At 34.4% G+C, this 24461-nt stretch overlaps 1 long non-coding RNA gene across 1 annotated transcript in view; it reads left to right on the top strand.

The window, feature by feature from the left end:
* Positions 1-3618: 3618 nt before the first annotated feature.
* LOC103876224 overlaps positions 3619-24461 on the top strand; it is a 41005-nt gene continuing 20162 nt past the window's right edge. Inside the window, exons 1-2 of the long non-coding RNA XR_002516071.2 lie at positions 3619-7235; positions 14717-14923. This is a non-coding gene — a long non-coding RNA (uncharacterized LOC103876224). The remainder of the gene's footprint in view (positions 7236-14716; positions 14924-24461) is intronic.

The raw sequence follows: 24461 nt of genomic DNA, 5'->3' as shown, positions 1-24461 counted from the left end.
ATCTGTAAATATTTATTTCACCTTTAATTCTGTCTTTCTTAGTTGAATACCTCTTATTTCCTTTATGTTCCTTATTGCATTGGCTAGAAATTCCATGATGGACATCCTTTTCTTCTTCCTGATTGTAGGAGGGAAGCATTCAGTCTTTTAATGTTAAGTGTGCTGTTAGTTGTAGGTTTCTTTGCAGATGCCTTTTGTCAGGATTAGGAAGTCTTTTTTTTCTCTACTTTTCCTGGAGCATTTATCAGGAATGAATGGTAAGTTTTGTCAAATTATTTTTCTACTGAGATGATAACATTGTTTTGGAAATCCGGGTTTCCTTGCAATTCCATTTGAATTTTAGAATCAGCTTTTCCATTTCAGTAAAAGAGGTCTTTTGGATTTTGATAGGGATTCTATTGTATGTGTAGATCACTTTGGGTAGTAGTGCCATCTTAACAACATTAGTCTTCCAAGTGAACATGGATGCCATTCCATTTATTTAGGTCCTCTTAATTTCCTTCAGCAGTATTTTATAGTTCTCTGTGTACAAATCTTCTACTTCTTTATTTAATTTGTTCATTCTTTACGATACTGATATAGTTCAGCTATTTGTTCCCCTCAAATTTTATGTTGAAATTTGATCCTTAGTATTGGAGTTAGGGCCTCATAGGAGATGTGTGGATCATGGGGGCTGATCTCTCATGAATGCCTTGGTGCTGTTCCTGTGTAGTGAGTGAGTTTTTCTTCTATCTGTTCCCATGAGAACTGATTGTTAAAAAGAGCTTCTCACCTCCCCCACTTCTTTTGCCTCCTTCCTCTCATCACGTGATACCTGCTACTCTTTCATCTTCTACCCTGAACAGAAGCAGGTGTTATTGCCACTGTTCTTGTACAGCCTACAGATATGTGAGGCAAATAAACCTCTTTTCTCTATATAAATTACTCAGACTCAGGTATTTCTTTATGGCAACATGAATGGACTAACTCAGATGTTATTGTTTTGTCAAATGCATTTTCTATACTAATTGAGATGATGATGTGTTTTTTTTTCTTCATTTATGTGATATATCACATTGATTGATTTTCATGTTTAACCACTCTAGAATTCCTGAGATAAATCCCACTTGATCATTGTATATGCTCCTTTTAGTATGCTGTTGTGTTGAAGTTGCTAGCATTTTGTTGAGATTTTTTTCATCTATATTAATAATGGATATTGGTGTGTAATTCTCTTTTCTTGTGATGTCTTTATCTGACTTTCAGGTTTAAGTAGTGATGGCTTCATAAAATGAGTTAGGGAGTATTCCCTTTTATTTTCTGGAAGAGTTTGAAAATGATTGGTATTAATTCAAAGAATAATATTGGGTATATTTGGTGGAATTTGCCATTGAAACCTTCAGGCCCTGGGCTTTTCTTTGCTAGGAGGATTCTTGTTACTGTTCAATTTATTTCTCTCTGATAGGTCTCTCCAGATTTTCTATTTCTTCTTGAGTGCATTTTGGCAGTTTTTGTGTTTCTAAGAATTTGTCCATTTCACCTAGGTTATCTCACTTATTGCCATATGATTGTTTATAGTAATCACTTATAATCTGTTTTATATCTGTAAAGTCAGTAGTAATGGGCCCACTTTCACTAAAATCATTTGATTTTCATTATTTGTATCTCCTGGTTTTTTTTTTTTTTTTTTTTTTTGAGATGGAATCTCGTTCTGTCACTCAGGCTGAAGTATAGTGGTGTGATCTTGGCTCACTATAACCTCCACCTCCCAAGTTCAAGTGATTCTCCTGCCTCAGCCTCCTGAGTAGCTGGAATAACAGGTGTGCACCACCATGCCTGCCTGATTTTTGTATTTTTAGTAGAGACGGGGTTTCACCATGTTGGTCAGGCTGGTCTCGAACTCGTGACCTCTTGATCCACCTGCCTTAGCCTCCCAAAGTGCTGGGATTATAGACATGAGCCACTGTGCCTAACTTTGTCATTTTTTTCTTAGTTAGTCTAGTGTATTTTTTTGTAAATTTGTTTCTATCTCTGCTTATGTAATAAGTGTTTAACTTAAGAATAAACTATAAGTTTCATTGATTTTTCCCATTGGTTTCCTATTCTCTGTATTATGTCTGCTTTAAAATACAGAATGTTTCTGTTTTCTATGTTATGTCTGCTTTAATTCTTCCTTCTCTTAGCTTTGGGTTTAGTTTGCTTTTCTTTTTCTAGTTCCCATAGTTTTAAAATTACACTGTGGATTTGAGATCTTCTTTTTCTTTTTCTTTTTTTTTTTTCCTTTAAGAGACGGAGTCTTGCTCTGTTGCTGGAGTGCAGTGGTGCGATAATCTGCAACCTCCACCTCTGGGTTCAAGCAATTCTCCTGCCTCAGCCTCCCAAGTAACTGGGACTACAGGTGCATGCCACTACATCTGGCTAATTTCTTTTGTATTTTAGTAGAGATATGGTTTCACCATGTTGCCCAGGCTGGTCTTGAACTCCTGAGCTCAGGCAATCCATCCACCTTGGCCTCCCAAAGTGCCAGGATTACAGGCATGAGCCAACATGCCCAGCTGAGATCTTCTTTTTATATGGAGGCATTTGTAGCTATAATTTTCTCTATATGCACTGTTTTCTATGCATCTCACAAAGTTTGGTATATTGTATTTTCATATTCATCTATCTCAAAGTACTTTTTAATTTCCCTTATATTTTTTCTTTGACACATTGTTTGTTTAAAATGTGTTGTTTAATTTTCTCATATTTGTAAATATTCTAGTTTTCTGTCAGTTATTGATTTCTAGTTTCATTTTATTATGATTGGAGAAGATACTTATACAATTTCAATCTTTTTATGTGATTGAAAAGATTTATGTGGAGACTTGTTTTGTGGCTTAATATGCGGTTTATATTGGAGAATGTCTTTGGTGCACTTGAGGAAAATGTGACATTTTCTAATGTTAGAGTGTTGTGTAATAATTATGAATGTTAGGTCTAGTTGGTTTATAGTATTGTTCAAGTCACCTATTTCCTTAAAGATCTTCTACCTCGATGTTTTATTCTGTATTAAAAGTGGGTGAATACTGAAGTATCCAACTATTATTGTAGAACTGCCTACTTTGAATTCTGCTGGTTTTTGCATTTTGCTGTATCATTTACTGAGAGAGGGGTGTTGAAGTACCCAACTACAATTACATATTTGTCTACTTCTTTTTTTAGTGTTTTCTTTATGTATTTTGAAATTGTACATAAAGGTGTTTGAACATTTGGATTTATTATTTATTCTTAGATAACTGACTTTTTTGTTATCATATGATGTTTCTCTTCTTTGATAATATTCCTTTTCTAAATTCTACTTTGCCCAATATTAGTATAAGTCTTTCAGCTACTTTGCCCAATATTAGTATTACTCTTTTAGCTTTGTTTTGATTCATGTTTGCATGGTATGAATTGGTATGCACTTTTTCATTCTTCTGGTATCACATGTCTTTAAGAAGGTATGTGTTTGTGTCTTAGTTTTTATCTCATTTAATAATCTCTATATTTACCTGATATATTTAGACTGTTTATATTTATTATAATTATAGATATGGCTGAATTAAAATTTACCATCTTGTTAATTGTTTTCTTTTTATTACCTCTGTTTTGTTTCTTTTTTCTCTTTTTTAATGACTTTTTTTTTTCATTTTTGGTATATTTATTTTTGATTACAACAGCAAGCTCATCCTTAATTTCTGACTTATTTTTGTTAATTTTGTATCTTTAGGATTGCTTTTTATCTTCACTGTTGCCTTACTATTCATGCCTGGTTACAAAAAATTTTTCTTTGGTTGCCTCATACGTTATAATATTTATTTTTAACTAATCAGATTATATCTTTAAATATTAGCATAGTGCCTCATATGTTGTGTAAGGAACTTAACAGCAGTATTCTGTTTCCTCTTTCCATCCTTAACAATATTTTGTCATGCATTTTACTTTTACCTACTTGAAATATACACATACAGTACCCTTGCTACTATTTTTGTTTCATACATCCAGTTTTTTTAAAGCAATTAAAAATAAGGGGAAAAGTCATATTTATTTATATTTATTTATTTTCCTGTACTTTTCTTTTTTTAATGTAGATCCAAATTTCTACCTGGTATCATACTCTTCAAAAATTTATTTCAATATTTCTTGCAGCACATGTCTGCTGACAATACATCTCTCAATTTTTTTTATATGAGAAATACATCTTCTTCAGTTTTAAAGATATTTTGGCTGGGTATAGACTCTTGGTTTAGCATTTTTATTTCTTTCAGCACTTTGATGGCATCACTCCATTGTCTTTTGGCTTGCATGGTTTCTTCAATGAACAATATATTACTTTATTTTTAGTAATAGTAGTAAATAATAATGAGGATAATTCACTTTAAGTACAATTCAAAAAGCATCCAAATATTACTTACTTTATATATTTCAGTTTTGGTTTTTAACTCTTATATAATTCTTGAAGGAGTGTATATACATACATACATACATATATACATACATACATACACACACACACATTTTAAAAAAAAGAGATAAATAAATGTTGCCAATACAGTAAAAAGATCTTCTGTAAACATTATACATTGTTCCATTATTTTAAAAAAATTAGAGATTGTTGATGTTCTCAGTAAAGCATTTTTTTGTAAAATCTTTATGGGGATGAAATCAAACTACAGTAAGATGCAAATTTAAAGGGAACTGAAAAAAAATAGAGTGATATAAAGTTTGCCTTTCAAAAAAATTATATGGGGAAATGGAAAAGTGTGGAAAATGGTAAAGAGAATAATTTTTAAACTGATTATGATAATATTATGAACATAGAATACCAACTTCAAGCATTTGTTATTTGCTTACTGTGCTGAGAACTTTACAACATTATTTCAGTTAAGTTATTTCAGTCTTTAAAACAATATTATGAGGGAGACTGTATTAATCTAAATGTCCATAAATTAGAGACTGCTTAAACAATTTTAGAATATTCATACTATAAAATACTCTGCCATCATTAAAAAGAACAAAATATAACTACATGGAAAGTTATTTAATTTATACTGTTGGTAAAGATAGCAAGGTACAATGGAAATGTAACACTTATGTAAAACACGTAACACATAAACCCCAAATAATATATTTTTTCTGTAGAAATATAAAAGTGAAAAATAATCTGATACATTGCACACTAATCTAATTTGTAAATGAATTAAAATAGTATTTTAAACTCAAACTCATGTGAGTTAACCAGGAAGAGAAAGATGTTATTAAGAGGCCTGTTCTGTGCCTGTTATTGGGCTACGAGTCTCCTTGATATTATTTTATATATTTCTCACAATATCCTACGAAGCATGTATTATTATCATGCTTTTATAGAAGAGAAACTAGAGAGTATTTAATCAGCACAGCAGAAAGTCACCATAGTTGGCCAACTATATAATTTTCTCTCGAGAGCCTAATTTCTCTCTACTTAGTATACATGAGCCCTTCTAGAGGTAGATACTGCTTTTTTAATGTACATTTGGTTATGTAATTTACTAAACCCACCTAGCCTTAGTTTTCTCGTGTGCAATACCACAGGGTTAAACAGTTACGTTATATGATTACTATAACTCTGAAATTCTGAAGCAAATTGTAGTATAATCAAACTAAATAGACATAACATATTGATCTCAGGTTATTTGTTGCTTCTTTATTTCAATCGATATTTCTATCGCATCAATCTCTGGGCACATTCAAATCAAAGATATACAGAGTTCTTTTGATTTTTCTTTGAGGATTACAGAGAATGATGCAGAAATGCTTTTATTCTCAGAAGTGTTGACAAATACTTGTATAAAGCTTGTTTTATTTATTGATACCAACTCCACAGGTATGTATGACAGGTCATTTAGCATAGTGTAAGCAGAGTTTGAGTATGACTTAGTTGAAACTACATTACCATATGTGAGGAAACTGGACCATCCTAGATGATGGCTCTCTCACAACTGATACACACACACACACACACACACACACACACACAAATTCTAAACCTTGTTCCTACCACATGGCTATGCTTGGGTTCTATGAGAAATGGCCATGTCATTTGTGGCATCCACATTTTGGCTTACCGGTTTAATTTCTTTCATTGTAAACCAAATATTTCTGGGAATCAAGATCTATACTGGGCCTATAGTAGAACAAAGAGTAAAGGAACAAAGAGTAAACAAGGAAGTTTTGAGTAGATGGTACTAGAAGAACAAAATGCCAGTAATGTGTACAAGTATGAAGTAGTCAAGAAACCATCAGAAGTCAAGTTGGTAGGTTACAAGTATGTGCTCATGTGTGTACATTACGCATGTTGCTCACATACAGACAAATACGAAACATGAAGGGGAGTGAGGAGGGAAATTAGCAGCGAGTGATGAGATTATCTCTTAGGCCCAGGACCAGGTAATGTAAGCCTAAGGCATTAACTTTGTTATATTCATATGATGTGTAGGTTCTCTTTAATTCTCAACTGCACTTTTCTTAAACGGATACGATTTAAATTATCATGAGCGTTCAGGTACTCCAGTTTATCATCTTATGTCAATGCTATCCATCTTATGTGTATAGTGCTGTGCTTTGTCACTTGGCCATTATCCTACCCATTAGTTTCCTTGAACATATTCTTTTCTATAATAATGAGTCAGTGTCAAGACATCTTGTGGTAAGATCTTGATATATTTTTAACTGGAGCACTCCGTTAAAAAATGAGTCAATGATGAAGGATTATCTTGTACTAAAGGGGAAAAAAAAGCAGAAATGTAATGAATCTGGACTTTGACATGTCATATATCTTATGTGGGGACATCCAAGAATTGTTGGAGAGTGTTGGCAATATGCCAGAAATCATCGTGGTGGGATGGTGTCCAGGTTGACGAAGATGCATTGTCATTTTACTTTTGGAAAATCCTGCAAGGCTCGCTATGGAATCTGGCAATAGCAATTACAATTACTGTGCTTCATTTTATTCACTTGGGCAAAATAATGTCATTCCACTTAAAACATACAAAATTACAAACTAATAATAAAGCTCTCTTAACAGCCCTTAGAGTGAGGAGTTAACCTTGATAATAAAGTGATGTAAGGCTTAATAAACCTTGTTTCTGGCCAAATCCCAGGGAGAATGAATTTCATGTGACTCAGCTCTATGGAATCAATAATAACTAACTCCTGTTTGGCACTAGTTGAATATGAGGTGCAGACAAGTACTCGTTCAGGTATGTGGATTACTCAGGCTTTCCCTGCTACCCTCACAATACTTACTTTTGGTTTTTCTTGGCGTCAGATGATTCTACTTTCAGAGGTGAGCCTTGACTGCTCTGATGTATGAATATACCTCCTTTACAAGGACAGTCTCACTTATAGATATAAACTAAGCACAATGAAATATTTTAGACATTTATATGCCAAATAGCAATAAATCTTGGGCTAATATTTATAAACAGCCAATAACAAGTTTTTTAGTAAATTTTCCACCGGCATTGTATTTAGAGATCTTTTATAAAAGAAAATTGTGGAGCAGCTCTACTTAAGGCTATCACTTAAAACATCTCACGCCTGTAATCCCAGCACTTTGGAAGGCCAAGGCGGGTGGATCACAAGGTCAGGAGTTCGAGACCAGCCTGGGCAACATGGTGAAACCCGTCTCTACTAAAAATACAAAAATTAGCTGGGCTTGGTGGCGGACACTTGTAATCTCAGTTACTCGGGAGGCTGAGACAGAGAATTGCTTGAACCTGGGAGGCGGAGCTTGCAGTGAGCTGAGATTATGCCACTGCACTCCAGCCTGGGCAACAGAGTGAGACTCCATCTCAAAAAAACAAAAAACAAAAACAAAACAAAACAAAACAAAAAAACATGTAAAAAGCCTTTACATTAGTATGATATTGTAGACCTGGAAAATTCATATTGTAGAATTTTGAGGAAAGAACACTCAGACAAATATTCCACAGAAGAAAGCAGTTGCCTAACTAATTCACCACTTTTTTCAGTCTCGCGAACCCAGTGGTGGCAGGAGGGCAGGTACTTTCTTCTGAGTATCCTGGCATAAACCAGAACTGAGAATATGAACTTATGTAAATAAAACTCTTTAGAGGATGATATATAAAATTATGCTGATATATTCATGTACAATAAAATGTATGAGAGTTCATCAGTATATTTCCTGTATCATTTGGGAAGTTAGCTTGCCAGAGGGTTATTTAAGTGAGTCTAAAATAAGCATAGGGATAATTAGTTACATGATCCAAATGTGTAATGGCCTCATGCTGTAATATTTGAAGCAGATGAGATTCTTGATTTAGCTTAACAGGTATGCATTCCTCTGGCCAGTGCTGGGCAACTCCTTCACTTTGGAGTCTGACCTGTTGGCACTCTCATTGCCCACTGATTCTTTGGTTGATCAATTTGATACATTATTTTATTAGCTATGTTCTGTTTTACATAAATAAGTATATTTATTACATATTTATGACAACAGTTGCAATGTAATATAATCTAAGAACCAGTTTAACTGCTTACAATTTAAAAATATTTCTAGTGCTGGTGGGCATATAGTGAGAGTCTCCAAAGGGGGGCCCTATGTTCAGTGTTCTAGGCTGAACTCCAGGAATATGATAAAACTAGGTAATTCTGCAGATTGTGAGAATAGAAGGGTCAAGTGAGCTACTGCCTATATGAAACACTGCAAAACAGTAAACAAGGGACTTTTTCGTTACCCATAACTGGGGAATAATATAACATTTACAGAATGTAAGAAAGCGTGTGAGTGAGCTGGTCAGGGCCCTAGAAAGTATCAGGCTGGACTGTTTGATTGGAGGCTCGTTGCTATGGTCTTAATGTTTGTGTGCCCTCAAATTCCTATGTTAAAATTCCAACCCCCAAGGTGACAGTATTAGGAGGTGGGGCCTTTGGAAAGTGACCAGGAATGGATTAGTGTCCTTGTAAAAGAGGCCAGAGAGAGACACCCTTTGCCCCTTCCAACATGTGAGGACACAGTGAGAAGGTCCCATCTATGAACCAAAAGAGGTCCCATCTATGGGCCCTCACCAGACACTGAATCTGCCAGTACCTTCGTCTTGGACTGCCTAGACACCAGAACTGTGAGAAATAAGTTCCTGTTACTTATCGGCTATCCAGTCTATGTTATATTGGTAAAGCATTCATAATGAACTAAGACACTGCTTGATATTATCAGTGTGGAAGAGCTAAGAAGGAGAGATGTGTTTACAACCCAAAAAGGCTGTCATGAACAGAAACCAACTCCTTCTCTTGAGGTCATGGTTAATTAAAGCCTGGATACCTAAACTGTCCAGCCCACGGAGAAGGCAGGGAAAAGAAAGAAATCTTATTTGGCTGAGTTCGAACTTGAAATGGCTAAGAAAAATAGTAGAGTATCCAGTTTATCTGATGTTAGATTGTTTTTTTCTGCCATTAGTCAGAAAAGAATCTCAAAGTAAAGATGAAATTATTTTAAAAATCAAGCTATATTTTTGCCAGTCAGAATTTATGGCTTGAAAATCAACATTTGCTTTTTGTTTGCATATATGTAGTTTTGGAGTTTATACTGGGATATGCTTATACTGAGATATGCATTTAGAACATTATTAAAATACGGATTATTGAGGGTTTTTGTGGCATAGAAACTTGAGTATCTATCATTCAAATTTATAAAAGAACTATTCACAAATATTTCAATATTATTGGTTTAATAACAAAAGATATATTGTCTTGATATAATTTTATGATGAGATTTATAATCGAGAATTAATGTTATCAACTTGGCTGTTAGGTTTCTTTAAAAATTCTGTTTATTAAGTGTGTAATGTTTTAATGATACCATGTGGAGAAGAGGAATTGGGACATTCCTGACCAAAATTTGAGCTATAGTGGCCTCAAGATAGCTTTAACTTCTTTATTTCTCTTATAAGGCAATGTATACTAATTACAGCAATTTATTTTAGCTAACACATGTGGAAACAAATAAAAATGTGGAACCATACATAATGAAATCTAAACTGATCATAAAATTTTAAAATAAATTTTAACATGAGAGGTTCCATGCAGCTGCATATTTAGAATTTACTTCTTCTTATTTAGTGCTCCAAATAGTTCTATAGGTTTTTTTTTGTTCCATGAACAATGTGAATGCCATAGCCCAAACAATTCTAAGCAATAATAAAACAGGAAAATTCATTATCATATAAACTTCTTAGAAACAATATTGAATTTCAAATCATTGGAAATAGTAATAACCAAATTAGATGTTATCAAGACTTTACTAATACAAAATGTATGCTTCAGCATTCTATTACTTGAATATTTGAGCAATTAGATGCCACCGGCAATGTTAGATTTGATTAGGGGTTTTCAGCGTACTGCTTAACAAGCTTAGCTATGAATATTAGCTAACTATCTTTTAGATCTAGTAAAAAAAAGTCAGAGTGTTACAAATGGGTTGGATTCTTTTTTATCGTATTTGATTTTAAGAGACCAGAAATCACAGGATAATGAAAGTACAAACAGTGCCAGAAATTGACAATTTAGGTTAATCCTATAAGTAAGTGAAATTTACGCTTATTTGCTTCCTACCTCACGTCAGGTACCATTCTGAGAAAATACAATTATCAAGGCACTATTGGCTCTCACAATTAATTAACAGTCTATTTGGAAGGCAAACATAAGAAAAAGAATGCATCCTGCAATTTAATACAATACATACTCTGAAAGAGGTGAAGTACAAGGAGCAGTGAGGCAGAGAGGCCTAGCTGACCACTAATATAGAGTTATTGGCGAAGATGTGTTCCCAGAAAAGGACCATATCTTCCAGACCTTGTTATATCAATGTGCCTTCCCAAATCTTTCCCCTTCCCCTGCCCCAACAAGAAAAGTGGCACATCAAGATAGAAGGAGTTTGGGTTCTAAATCATTACTGACCAGGAACATTATAATTGGACTGATGTGTCCACATATCAGTCCGCTGACATTTGGGGATAGTTTATTGCAGCAGCAAATGCTCCTATAACTAATATACCAATCTACCAATCTGCCTGAAGGTAATAGGAAATGCTGAAAATGGACTCCTTAATTGTATATATGAGTTTTTTTTGTTTTTTGTTTTTTTTTCAGGTGGTATATATAGAAGAGATGGGGGTGGGGTTTGGTAGATCAATTACACATAGGAAATAACAAGAGCAAAGGCACAGAGAAATAAAAAACTGTTTAGATGCAATGTGTCCTATCATTCAGTATTTCTGTCATGTCAGGTAAGTGGAGGAGAGAGGTATGGAGAGGACTGGGGAAGTAAGTATACAGGGCCATATTATAGAAATCCTTATACTCCCATGCATAGACTTAGGACTAAATCCTTATGCTGCTTATTTCTAATATACCTTTCACAGGGCCAGAGGGCTGTCTTAAACATGGTGACTGTCATTTTATCAAGGAAGAAGAAGAAATAAAGAATTATTCAGGTTGATTATGGGTCTTGAAAGGAATATTGCCCATTAATAATAGTCAATGAGGAAAATGGTAAAATGTGTGACCATTGACCAGGACCAGTATTCTAAAGGGACTCTGAGGTTTAGCTAAGATTGTGAATCAAAATGTTGTTATAATGCCTACACGTAGTTTTATTAAACTGGACTAAACATGGCATGGGAATAGAAATGCTGAAAAAGAAAACTAATCAAAATTGTTATGATATTGAAAAACTTCACATGATATAGAATAAGTTAAGAAGAGAGGTATCCTGTGGTACTATACCTCATATATAAATACATTATATAGTATATTATATTCTATATTATAAAGTACAGAAAAAGTATATCAAATAAAAACTAAATTTTTGTTCACATGTCTAATGCAGATTGGGTGGTGTTACAGGTTGTATTGTGTTTTCCAAAAAATAGATATTGAAGTCCTAACAGCTAGTACCTCAGAATATGACCTTACTTAGAAACAGAGTCTGTTCCGATCCAGGCAAGTTAGGATGGGATCATTAGCATGGGCCCTAATACAATATGATAGGTATTCTTATAAAAAGGGATAAATTTGGACATAGAAACAGATGCACACAGAGCAAAGACCACATGAAGAGACACAGGGAGAAGATGGCTATTTGCAAGGCAAGGAATACCTAAAGCTACCAGAACCTGGGAGAGAGAATTGGAACAAATTCTTCCCTAGAGTCTTCAGAGAGAGCAGGGCTCTGCTGACATCTCGATTTTAGAGTTTTGGCCTCCATAATTGTAAGGTAATAAATTTTTGTTGTTTAGGTCACCTAGTTTATGGTGCTTTGTTACAGGAGCCCTAGGAAGCTAGTAATACAAGAGGACATTCTCCTTTATGTAATTTTACCATCTGGAAGATACCTCTAAAGAAGGCTTAACAGAAAGAAGCATGGAGATTGTACACTGTTTCTTATCCATCTTGTCGAGAAGTGACACACATCACTTCTATTCCAAGTTTGTTAACTGGAAATAAACACATGGCCTCAATATAATAGCAAAATAGCCTGAGACGGGTAGAAAAGTGTTTATCGTATTTGGTGTACAAGCACTGTTTTCATCACAACTGCCACTGAAGTACACACATCTAGCCTCTTCATTCAGTTTCTGCCTTTTAATAACAGTGGGAAAATTGTTCATATCTCAAATCTTAATTTCTAGATACATTAAATAAGGGTAATCATGCCTAATGGATATGAAGCGCTTAGTAGAATACCTGACACAGAGAAAATGTTCAATAAACTATTGCTATTTTGTGAATTCGTAGTATGTAGAGTGAATTCTGCAGAAGAATATGGAGACTAATACATGGGTCCTAATGATACTTATTTTAACATATTGAATATTTTTTGAAATGTTTCAGATCTTGCATATTACCAAAACAACGCAGCATTTCATAAGAATTGACCAATTTTGGGAGCACCTACCTAAGTACTCTACCCCTTTCTTTTTCTTAACTCTTTTCACCATCCATTCATGAAATGATGTAATATTACATAGGACAACTTGCTAATAATTAATCACTAACAAAAACAAATTTAGACAGAAACTTAAGTATGTAGAGCGAACATATAGGCAAATAATGATTTAGCCTGGATAAAAGACATTTTACTTGACATCTTCCTTAGATTGAAGGCTTCTTATATTGTCCAGACATATTTTTGAGATAAAGATAAAATAAGTTTTGAGATTCTGTTTATCTACTCATTATAAATAATATTTTAGAAATTTATGTTTCCATACACTTTGTATTTAAAACAAAGCCAATGCTCAATTAATTTATGGCACTGAAAAGGAGAGACTGTTCTACAAGCTCTGTTCATTTACCATATAAATATAATATTCATTTGTATATTTAAATAATTTTAAATATAAGAATGGTGCCAGAAAGCAGCTATAATGGGTACCATTTGGTGTTGTTTAACTCATTCTCAACTACCCCTGTCTTAATAAAATTTACACATAATAAACTGAGTGGTATGATGTATACTAATGAAGCCAAATAAATAAGATGTTAATCAGTATAGAAAGAACACAACAAAAGGGATTCCATTTGCAAAGTATTATAATTTGCAAAAGATTCTAAGACTAGATGAAAATTTAGTATAAATAACTTCAAAAGAGTGAAAAGGAGACAGAAAATTAAAAGTATGCATGACTGTTTGGCAGTTAAAAACACAGTCACAACAATAGTGATTTCTTAACATTACAATAGAAGTAGGATTTTTGTTGTTGTTGTTGTTGTTGTTTTTGTTAAATTAAGGAAAAGTTTCGTCCTCTATGCTATCATTGAAAGTGGACAGGACACATGTTTTTGCCACCCCAGTCTTTGCCATCTGTTCATACAAATATTCTCTGTATGAACATCACAGAGAATAGTAATGGAAATAAAATGATTAAGGATAAAGATCTATTAAAGAATACAGCAAATGAATATTTGCTATTACAGTGTAATTAATTAGTATAACTTCAGACAGTCCTTGATTCTACACCATAGTCTCTATTATGAGTTGATAAAGGAAGATCAGTGGCAAGTATGGCAAACTGTGGTCTAAGTCACCTGTTTTCTTAGTCCATTTTTTGTTTCCATAACTGAATACCACAGACTGGGTAATTTATTTATTTATTTATTTTAAAAAAAGAGAGAGAAATTTATTTCTTACAGTTCTAGAGGCTGGAAAGTTGAAGATCAAGGGGCTGGATCTGATGAAGGCCTTCTTATTGCTTTATAACATTGTGGAAAGCATCACAGGATGAGACTGGCACATGAGAGAAAGTCAAACTGGCTTTTATAACAGACCCACTATACCCACTAGTTCTATAACTATCCTACTCCTATGATAACTCATTACCTCATTAATTATGAACGGATTAATCCATTAATGAGGACTCTGCCCTCAGGCCCAATCATCTGTTAAAGGCCTGATTTCTTAATACTCTTACACTGGGGATGAAGTTCCAACATGAGTTTCAGAGTGGACAAACATTTAAACCATAGCACATGTAGACTGTCATTTATGACATTGTAGCTACAGTAAGTCTCCTCTGCTTATGAGCCTCTCCAGTTGTCTCCTACCATTGCAGAAAACAGCTTGTAACTCAGTTCACCTTCTATGGCTCAATTTTAACAGAGCTTTCTCCTCCCTCTGAGAATATTCAGTGTTGTTCATTCCTGCTTTTCTCCACAACAGACACAGACTTCAAGTGGAAGATAACTGAAGTCATAATTCATAAGACTGCAATTTGACTATTTCCTACATGCCTGGAGTTTTGCCCTAAAAGAAGATTAACAGCAACAAGCCACAGTAAAGGTCACATCTTAAAGCCATGATCATGTTGCCCCAACAGAGGCCAGCGTTTCAGAATAAGCAGACATATCAGAGAAAGTTAAAACATAAGTAATTACTAGATTAAGACTGAAGCGTCGTGCCTTTTAAGTGATATGTAGTAGTGATCTGAATCATGAAGTCATGTCAGTTTTGTTTTGTTTCATTTGTTTTTGTAAATCAGGAATTTGACAAACTGAATTAAAGAATGGTACTTATTTCCTTTTTAATTTTCATGTATTCTCAACTATACAGCAAGAGTAAAACATGATTTTCAAAATGAACCTTTTTGATGGTTTAAAACATTACTTAAGGCATAATATAGGAACTACCCACTTTACTTCAAGTCACTATCCTTTCCAAGTCATTTTTACTTCTGCAAAAATATTCTGCAAACATGGGTAAAAGAGTAATGCTAATAGCTAATATTTGTGGGGTGCTTACTATATGCCAGATGCTGATCTAAGCCTTTTACATCCATTAACTAATTGATTTTCTCAGTAATGCTATGAAAGTAAGTACTGCTCTTATCCCCATTTTATCAATGTGAAAACTGAGGCAAAGAAAGTAAATAAATTCTCCTGGGTCATACAGATAGTGCACTAGAAACTTAGACACATTTTAAGCAGGATGGTTCCAGAGTCATCCTCTCAATAACTATCTTATGCTGGCCAACTATAGAAGTATCCTCCTGCCATATCTACCTTGGAACTTTTCACAGGTAAGAAATAACAAAATAGAGGAAGCCTTACACAGTCAGTGCTTCCTAAATTTTGTATACATCAGGATTATCTAGAGACTTGCTAAAATTGTTTCCTGAGGCCCACCCCCAGAGATTCAGATTTAGCAGGTTGGGATCTACACATTTGTATTATAACAAGTTCCCAGGTAATGCTGGAGCTGCTGGTCTATAAATTACACTTTGAGTGCCACTGCATTAGGTTATATTTAATTATGTTATCAACTATTTCCTATTTACAAAACATCCTAACTGTATATCTTTAAGAACCTAAAGATATAGCTGTTTGTTTGTTTGTTTGCTTTTACCAGTTCTAAAGTTAGTAAGGACCTGAAAGCAGGGCCCTGTATGGAAGTCAAAGTTTGTTCACTTACACCCAGTGATCGTACTTTAGTATTTTTTTTTTTTAGTTGTGGGAAAATCATTCCTATGAATATGTGGCAGCAAGAGATATTTAGGTTAGAGTTTAGTAGGAAGTTTTTTTAAAAAAAATTTCATGACATGAGTAGAAATTATGAGAGAAATTAAAGTTGATTCACTTTTTGGCCCACATAGGCTGAACCTTCCATTTAGCTTAATCCAACATGTGGATTGAAAAGAAACTTTATCTTGAATCAAGTTTTTGTTGCATTGTTTCTCTATTTTCTTTCTGATTTGTGTGGTTCATTATGCAAAAATTATCAGCCACCTGAGCTAGTAATGGAAGCCAACGAGAAGACTGGTGAAACATCTGCCAGAAGACAGTAGAGTAGTGCTTTAAGAGGAATTATTGTTTCTTATTTTAATATTGTCATTTTCTCCATAGCATTTTTGACCAATGCATTGCTTTTTAAATATTCTCTTAAAGTATCAAGTTAGCAGCGAACCAGTTAAAGAAAAAAAAATATACTTTCACTGTCTCACTCCACTCAGGCCTAAATAATATTTTCCCCCCCTTTGGAAAGAGACATTTTAATATGTCACACTTCAGTTCCAGCTCAATAAACAACCATTTATTTACAATTTTAGAGCAATCTTCAGCCTAGTCAGGTAAGAATTATTTCAAAAGAATAAAAACATTTTCATTTCCCATCACTGCCAAAAAAGAAAAGAACATGAGTTATGAGTCTTGCTATGTTGTCTTAAGTTGATTACTATGGAATGATTAAAAAACTAGCTGTGCTGTCAGTGCAGAGGAGTACATTATAAGTGTAATAACAGCTTAGGGATACAATCCATCAATGCCGCACTTGGAAGAAGAAAAAAAGTTGATCTATTTCTTTGGTCATCATTTTCAGCATATTAGATGACAAATAATTGTACATTCATCAATAACAATAGATTAAAGTTGAAATGATTTATTGCTATTACACTGCTGTTATGATGGAGCACCGGGTCAGTCAAGCATCAGCAGGGTCTGTATTTAATTTTCACGGGTCTCTTAACAGAAATAATAGACAGAGAGTAAACCACCTGAAACAAGGTAGATCAAAGTTGTTGACAAGTGATTTGTAGGTTGGTTCTTCATGAGTGGTGGAAGAGAGGCAATAGGACCTCTTTGGCGGGCTTGTTGAACCACTAAATCAAGCAGACCTTGCTGGCACTCAGGCTGACATCCAGCCAGGCAGCACATGGAAATATGAAAGCTATGCAAGTATGAAGTTAGTTTAATATTACCCGAAGGTAATGGAACATGGTACACATTCCTGGGACCAAACTGTGTGATTTCAATCTTCTGCAAATCTCTAGTAGGCTAATGAGAGTCTGCTTTTCAGCAAGTCGTAGTTTAATTGTTCTCACATCCACTGACTGTCAATAGATTGGTATGATCCATGGAAAAATATGTAATATGTTTATCTTAATAGATTTCTTCCTGCTTAAGCAAGGTGAGAATTATTTATAGTCAACTTGTTTGAACATTTAAATTTCAATTCAACAATAACTAAGTACTAATTTGACTACGTTTTCTGAAAGTTCTGTCTGTGGACTGTCTATTTCTGAATTTTTTGACCGGGATTTTTGCAGAAACATATGTAACTTGTTTGGCCCATCCCAGATGTATTGAGACTTTCTGAGGATTTTTTGAAGCTAGAAATTTGCATTTCTAGAAAACTTCTTGGGTGATTCTGATGAAATCTAAACTTTAAGAACCAATGTATTAGGCTCAGACACTATGGGAAACAAAAACAACTACACTGTGTCAGCGAGTTTCAGGAATGTCTACCCATCTTGAGGTTCAGCTCTTTTCCTAACAAATGTAGTTGACAAGATTCAACTGTACAAGGAGCTTCCTTAAGCCTTACCTTGGGCTTCTGAGGCTTTTTAAAAAATAGTTTACATTTTAAAGAGATTATTAAGATTTTCCACATGAAACACAATAACATAATCACCTAAACACTTTTATAATAGGTATGTATTTTGTTACAACCTCCTCTCAAAGTATCTGGTTTGTTAGTCTATAAAATATTGTGCATTATGTCATCCAAAATGCATTATTGTATTGATTTATTTTATATTTACTAATTTATGTGCATTTTAAAATATATTATTAATGTTTTATTTTAGCATACTATTAAATATATCATTTATAATAATTATAAAAGTGTTTAACAAAAACTAGTAAATAGCATAATTCATTAAAGGGAAATGTTTGATGATGTTGAATTTTGAAATAACTATCTCTAATTAGAGTATCCCGCTATTTTAAAATAATAGATACCAGTTTTGGATTCAAGAATAAGTAATTTTTTTCAATTAAAAGTAATGGGAAAATTTGTCCTTCTGGTAAATTACCCTCTGAGGAATATTTTCAGTAAGAACTTGTCCATAAAAAGCAAGAGATGCTTGTTTGTAAGGTATCTACGTAATTTATAAGTACAGTAGCTTGACTTTGCCAAACTAAACAAAGAGTCTCAAAATAATTTGGTCTTGTAATTAATTATACAGAAATGCCTATGACAGAGTGGGAGGAAATAAAATAATAAATCAATATTCGGTCTATTGCTGCTTGAGTAGAAGTCAGATTATAATATTGCCAATACCTACTGCTGCATTGGCAGAGAATTCTCATCTTGTAGGCAGCTATGGTGATTGGTAATACCTGCCCAGAATTCTTTGTTGAGAAGTTGCCACAGAAGTAGACCCAAAAACAAATAGCTTATTTGGCAGATGAATTAGGAAAGGGAATGGAGGTAAGCAAATAAGGGCTCAGTTAATGTGAACTTATTACTCTGGACAATTGGGGCTCAATCCCACTAGAGACCCTTTAAAACATTGTAAAGAATACAACTCAGACAAGTTGCTGTCAGAGGTGAAGAGTCTGGATAGTAATACCAGCCCTCATCACTCAGTGTGGAGGGGTGGTCTCTCTGGCATGCTCTTGAGATTGTCAGACCTTGGCACTCTGGCCTACTCTGTGCTCTGGTCAAACAATCTTCTTAGAAACAGGCGCTTGACACGGAAACCTCTGACAAATACTGGAACTAACCACAGAAGTGCCATCTGACCTCCAAAGTGGGCCAGGGAAATGTGGACAAGCACAAACACTATGCAGCACTCCAAAAAGATTCGTAAGTCAAATCTAGACTTAATGAGGGAAAGTCTGTCAACAGATATTGCAGGTGTGTTTGGCAGCATTTGCCATTCCTTAGTTTATTATAAACCCCATGAATACAATTTAGGAAAACTAAACCTTCTCAGATTTCTGTAGTATGTTTGTTTCCTCTGCATGGTTGATAGATGTAAAAAGAAGTACAGAAGCGCCATTGCCTTACCATAGTGTCTTTACTTAGCAGTATCACTGGAAACATATAGAAATGACTTGCACAATAGAGAATGCCAACAATGTTCCAATTGTTTGATGATGCTATTTGGGACGGTGAAGGCTGAGTTCTCGGATTTAATTTGGTAAAAGTAATTTTGTCTAAGGTGGTTGTCACAATACTGCATATATTAGAAATCTTGTCATTACATTCCCTAAATTAGGCCTTTTTAAAAAGACGTATTTAATACTCTTAGCTGTGAAGGCAACAACGTCTAACAAGAAATCTGTCTACTGACGTTTGTAATTTGTAACAGTATCCCTGTACAGAGCAGTGTATTAACAATCCCAGATAGTATTAATTACTCCTTTCAGTTTAAGAAGAAAATGAAAAGTGCTTAATAATCAATCTCAAGTTTATTGGGAACTAAATTCCATTGGAGGTGAGAGGCAGTTTTGCAATAAGAATGCCAGAGGAACACATTCAGTGGCCGAGAGCATTGTTGAAATCAAAATCATTAGATAACAAGTAACGTATGTGTACTTAGCCAACTAGATGACTAACTGGCTGAATTCAGCTTAAAAAAAGAAAAAAATCCCACACCTGTCAATAGTTATCACCACTAAAATAGGACATATAGTGAAGAAAAAAAGCTTTAGCTTTCTGTCCAGTCAAATCTAAGTGTATCACACTCAATTTTTCTTCCTTAGTAATCTAAATAATTTCCCACCTTGCTCATGATGAATGTCTTGCCAGCTCCTACTCAGTTCCTCCACTTTACACGACCTAATTAAAGAAAACATTTCATGATTGCCTATTTTTTCTCATGCATGACAACCTATTATTTTTCCTACCACCTGATTAGGGCTTTATTATCCTTGGATTTAGATTGATTTGCTGAGCACTTTAATAAAGCACTACTTAGTTTGATTTAAAGGACTACAGGTTTCCTTCATTCATACAATTATTCTTATAACCATCGTACATTCTAAGTACTCTACAGTCCCTCCAAAAAGCAGTTTTAGATTGCCACCAAACAAGGTTATAAAATAAGAATCACAGGTGACATTCCTGTTGAATATGGGAATGTGAGTTCCATTGTGGGCAGTCATGAGAGGACATTTTGCAATATAATTTGTCAAGGGTGATAAATCTATTTCATCATATCTGTCAGGGATGGCTCCTGTGTATTAAAACTACTATAAAGTTTGCTCAAGATAAACCAAAAGTTTCATATGATTAAATAATCATAAATTTATGATGACAAATTACATTTACTGTGTTATCTACAACCCGAGCCAAAATTAGATAGGGTTCAAATGGATGATGATGCATTTTGATTTCATATCTAGTGAATTTTTATTAAATAAATGAGATGTGCAACATTTATAAAACTGTCTTTTATTTTGAACCTTTTACTAGAAAGTTGTATCTTGTCAAAAATAAAGGGGCACACATATACACATTGAATTACTAATTAAATGAGTTGCTGGTAGAAAAGTAAAGAAAGTTATTTAAATATTAACTGGAGAACACATGGTGCTTGGTAGACGCTGAGCCATCACAGATGAGAAGAAATTCCAGTCCTAAGAAAGAAGCATAAGTCTCACCCCGCAGTGGTGAAAGACAGGTGGTGTTCAGTGGTAGATAGCCCAGTGAGTCCCACTGGAGTCCAGGGATTAAAGAAATATTGACAGAAGCTTCAGTTATACATAATCTAATCAGACATTCAATCCATTATTTATTTATTTATTAAGTGCATGCTATGTGCAAGGTTTAGAACAAAATTCTTCCCATGATTTTAAAGAATCTCAAGGGATTTGAATGCTCATTGGGGTGACTGAGTTCATCTGTTAAAAAGAATTTAAAGGGTCCAAGTTTGGAATATGCCCATTGGTTTTCAGATACCTTAATAATACCAACTCTTTGATTTTAGGATTCTTATCTGAGGGAAATCAAAGAAGGAGGATGTAAGGTGGCATTTGGTCAAATGGGAATTTCTGTGACTTTCAACATCACTCACACACACACACACACACACACATTGTTCATAGTCTTGTTAGAATTGAGAGTTGTTCCAATGTGGTAGCATTTGTTCATCACATCAGGACATTTCTTAAAGTTTACTTATTTTGATTGAGAAAAATGGTATATATATTTATGAAATAAAACATGTTTTGAAGTATGTATAGAAATGGCTTACATCAAACTAATTAACATATACAATATCTCATATACATCATTTTTTGTGGTGAGAACAAAATGTCCTCAGTGATTTTTAAGACTAAATATATTATAATTAACTACCATCTCTTGAATTTATTCCTCCTATTGAACTGAAATTTTGTGTATGTTAACCAATGTCCCCTGACACACCAACAGTCCCTGGAAACCACCACTCTACTCTCTGCTTCTATCAGTTATACTTTTTTAGATTTCGCATATAAGTGAGATAATGGGATATGTATCTTTCTGTGACTGGCTTAATTCACTTAACATAATGTCCTCCAGGTTCATTTATGCTGTCACAAATGACAAGATTTCCTTCATTTTAAGGCTGACTAGTATTCCATTGTGGATATACGTCACATTTTCTTTATCCATTTATCCATTGATAGCCACTTAGGTTGATTGCATATCTTGGCTATTATAAATAATGTTGCAATGAATGTGGGAGTGCAGATATCTTTGACGTTGTGATTTCATATTCTTTGATTATGTGATTGCAGTGGGATTGCTGGGTCATTAGGCAGTGCTATTTTTAATTTTATGAGGAACCTTCACATTGTTTCCATAATGGCTGTACTAATTTACATTCCTGCCAAGAGTGTACAAAGGTTCCCTTTCTCTACATCCTTGCCATCACTTGTTACTTTCATCTTTTATATTTTTATTTTTATTTCTTTTTTTAAATTTTACTTCAAGTTCTGGAATACATGTGCAGAATGTGCAGATTTGTTACATAGGTATACACGTGCCATGAGGGTTTGCTGCACCCATCAACCCATCATCTACATTAGGTATTTCTACTAATACTATCCCTTGCCTAGCCCCCTACCCTCTGACAGGCCCCAGTGTGTGATGTTCCCCTCCCTGTGTTCATGTGTTCTCATTGTTCAACTCCCACTTATGAGTGAGAACATGTGGTGTTTGGTTTTCTGTTCCTGTGTTAGTTTGCTGATAATGATAGCTTCCAGCTTCATCCATGTCCCTGCAAAGGACATGAACTCATCCTTTTTTATGGCTGCATACTATTCCATGGTGTATATGTGCCACATTTTCTTTATCCAGTCTATCATTGATGGGCATTTGGGTTGGTTCCAAGTCTTTGCTATTGAGAACAGTGCTTTAATAAACATACGTGTGCATGCGTCTTTATAGCAAAATGATTTATAATCCTTTGAGTATATACCCAGTAATGGGATTGCTGGGTCAAATGGTATTTCTGGTTCTAGATCCTTGAGGAATCACCACACTGTCTTCCAAAATGGTTGAACTAATTTATACTCCCACCAAAAGTGTAAAAGCATTCCTATTTCTCCACATCCTCTCCAGCATCTGTTGTTTTCTGAATTTTTAATGATCATCATTCTAACTGGTGTGAGATGGTATCTCATTGTAGTTTTGATTTGCATTTCTCTAATGACCAGGGATGATGAGCTTCTTTTCATATGTTTGCTGGCACATAAATGTCTTTTTTTTGAGAAGTGTCTGTTTATATCCTTTGCCCACTTTTTGATGGGGTTGTTTGTATTTTTCTTGTAAATTTGTTCAGTTCTTTGTAGATTCTGGATATTAGCTCTTTGTCAGCTGGATAGATTGCAAAAATTTTCTCCCATTCTGTAGGTTGCCTTTCCACTCTGATGATAGTTTCTTTTGCTGTGCAGAAGCACTTTAGTTTAATTAGATCCTGTTTGTCAATTTTGGCTATTGTTGCCATTGCTTTTAGTGTTTTAGTCATGAAGACTTTGCCCATGCCTATGTCCTGAATGGTATTGCCTAGGTTTTCTTCTACGGTTTTTATGATTTTAGGTGGAACATTTAAATCTTTAATCCATCTTGAGTTAATTTTTGTATATGGTGTAAGGAAGGGGTCAAGTTTCTGTTTTCTGCATATGGCTAGCCAGTTTTCCCAACACCATTTATTAAATAGGGAATCTTTTCCCCATTGTTCGTTCTTGTCAGGTTTGTCAAAGGTCAGATAATTGTAGATGTGTGGCATTATTTCTGAGGCCTCTATTCCATTCCATTGGTTTAGATATCTGTTTTAGTGCCAGGATCAAGCTGTTTTGGTTACTGTAGCCTTGTAGTATAGTTTGAAGTCAGGTAGTGTGATGCCTCCAGCTTTGTTCCTTTTGCTTAGGATTGTCTTGGCAATAAGGGTTCTTTTTTGGTTCCATATGAAATTTAAAGTAGCTTTTTTTCTAATTCTGTGAAGAAAGTCAATGGTAGCTTGATGGGGACAGCATTGAATGTATAAATTACTTTGGGCAGTATGGTCATTTTCACGATATTGATTCTTCCTATACATGAGCATGGAATGTTTTTCCATTTGTGTCCTCTCTTATTTCCTTGAGCAGTGGTTTGTAGTTCTCCTTGAAGAGGTCCTTCACATCCTTTGTAAGTTGGATTCCTAGGTATTTTATTCTCTTTGAAGCAATTGTGTATGGGATTTCACTCATGATTTCACTCTCTATTTGTCTGTTATTGGTGTATAGGAATGCTTCTGATATTTGTACATTGATTTTGAATCCTGAGAATTTATTGAAATTGCTTATCAGCTTCAGGAGATTTAGGGCTGAGATGATGGGGTTTTCTAAATATACAATCATGTCATCGCAAACAGAGAAAATTTGACTTCCTCTCTTCTTATCTGAATACTCCTTCTTTCTTTCTCTTGCCTGATTGCCCTGGCCAGAACTTCCAATAATGTGTTGAATAGGAGTGGTGAGAGAGGGCATCCTTGTCTTGTGCTGGTTTTCAAAAGGAATGCTTCCAGCTTTTGCCCATTTTGTATGATATTGGCTTTATGTTTGTCATATGTAGCGCTTATTATTTTGAGATACAATCCACCAATACCTAGTTTATTGAGAGGTTTTAGCATGAAGGGCTGTTGAATTTTGTCAAAGGC

This window comes from Papio anubis, chromosome 10 (genome assembly GCF_008728515.1).
Source record: "Papio anubis isolate 15944 chromosome 10, Panubis1.0, whole genome shotgun sequence".
Classification (NCBI taxonomy): domain Eukaryota; kingdom Metazoa; phylum Chordata; class Mammalia; order Primates; family Cercopithecidae; genus Papio; species Papio anubis.
This window is presented reverse-complemented; position numbering and strand designations above follow the sequence as displayed.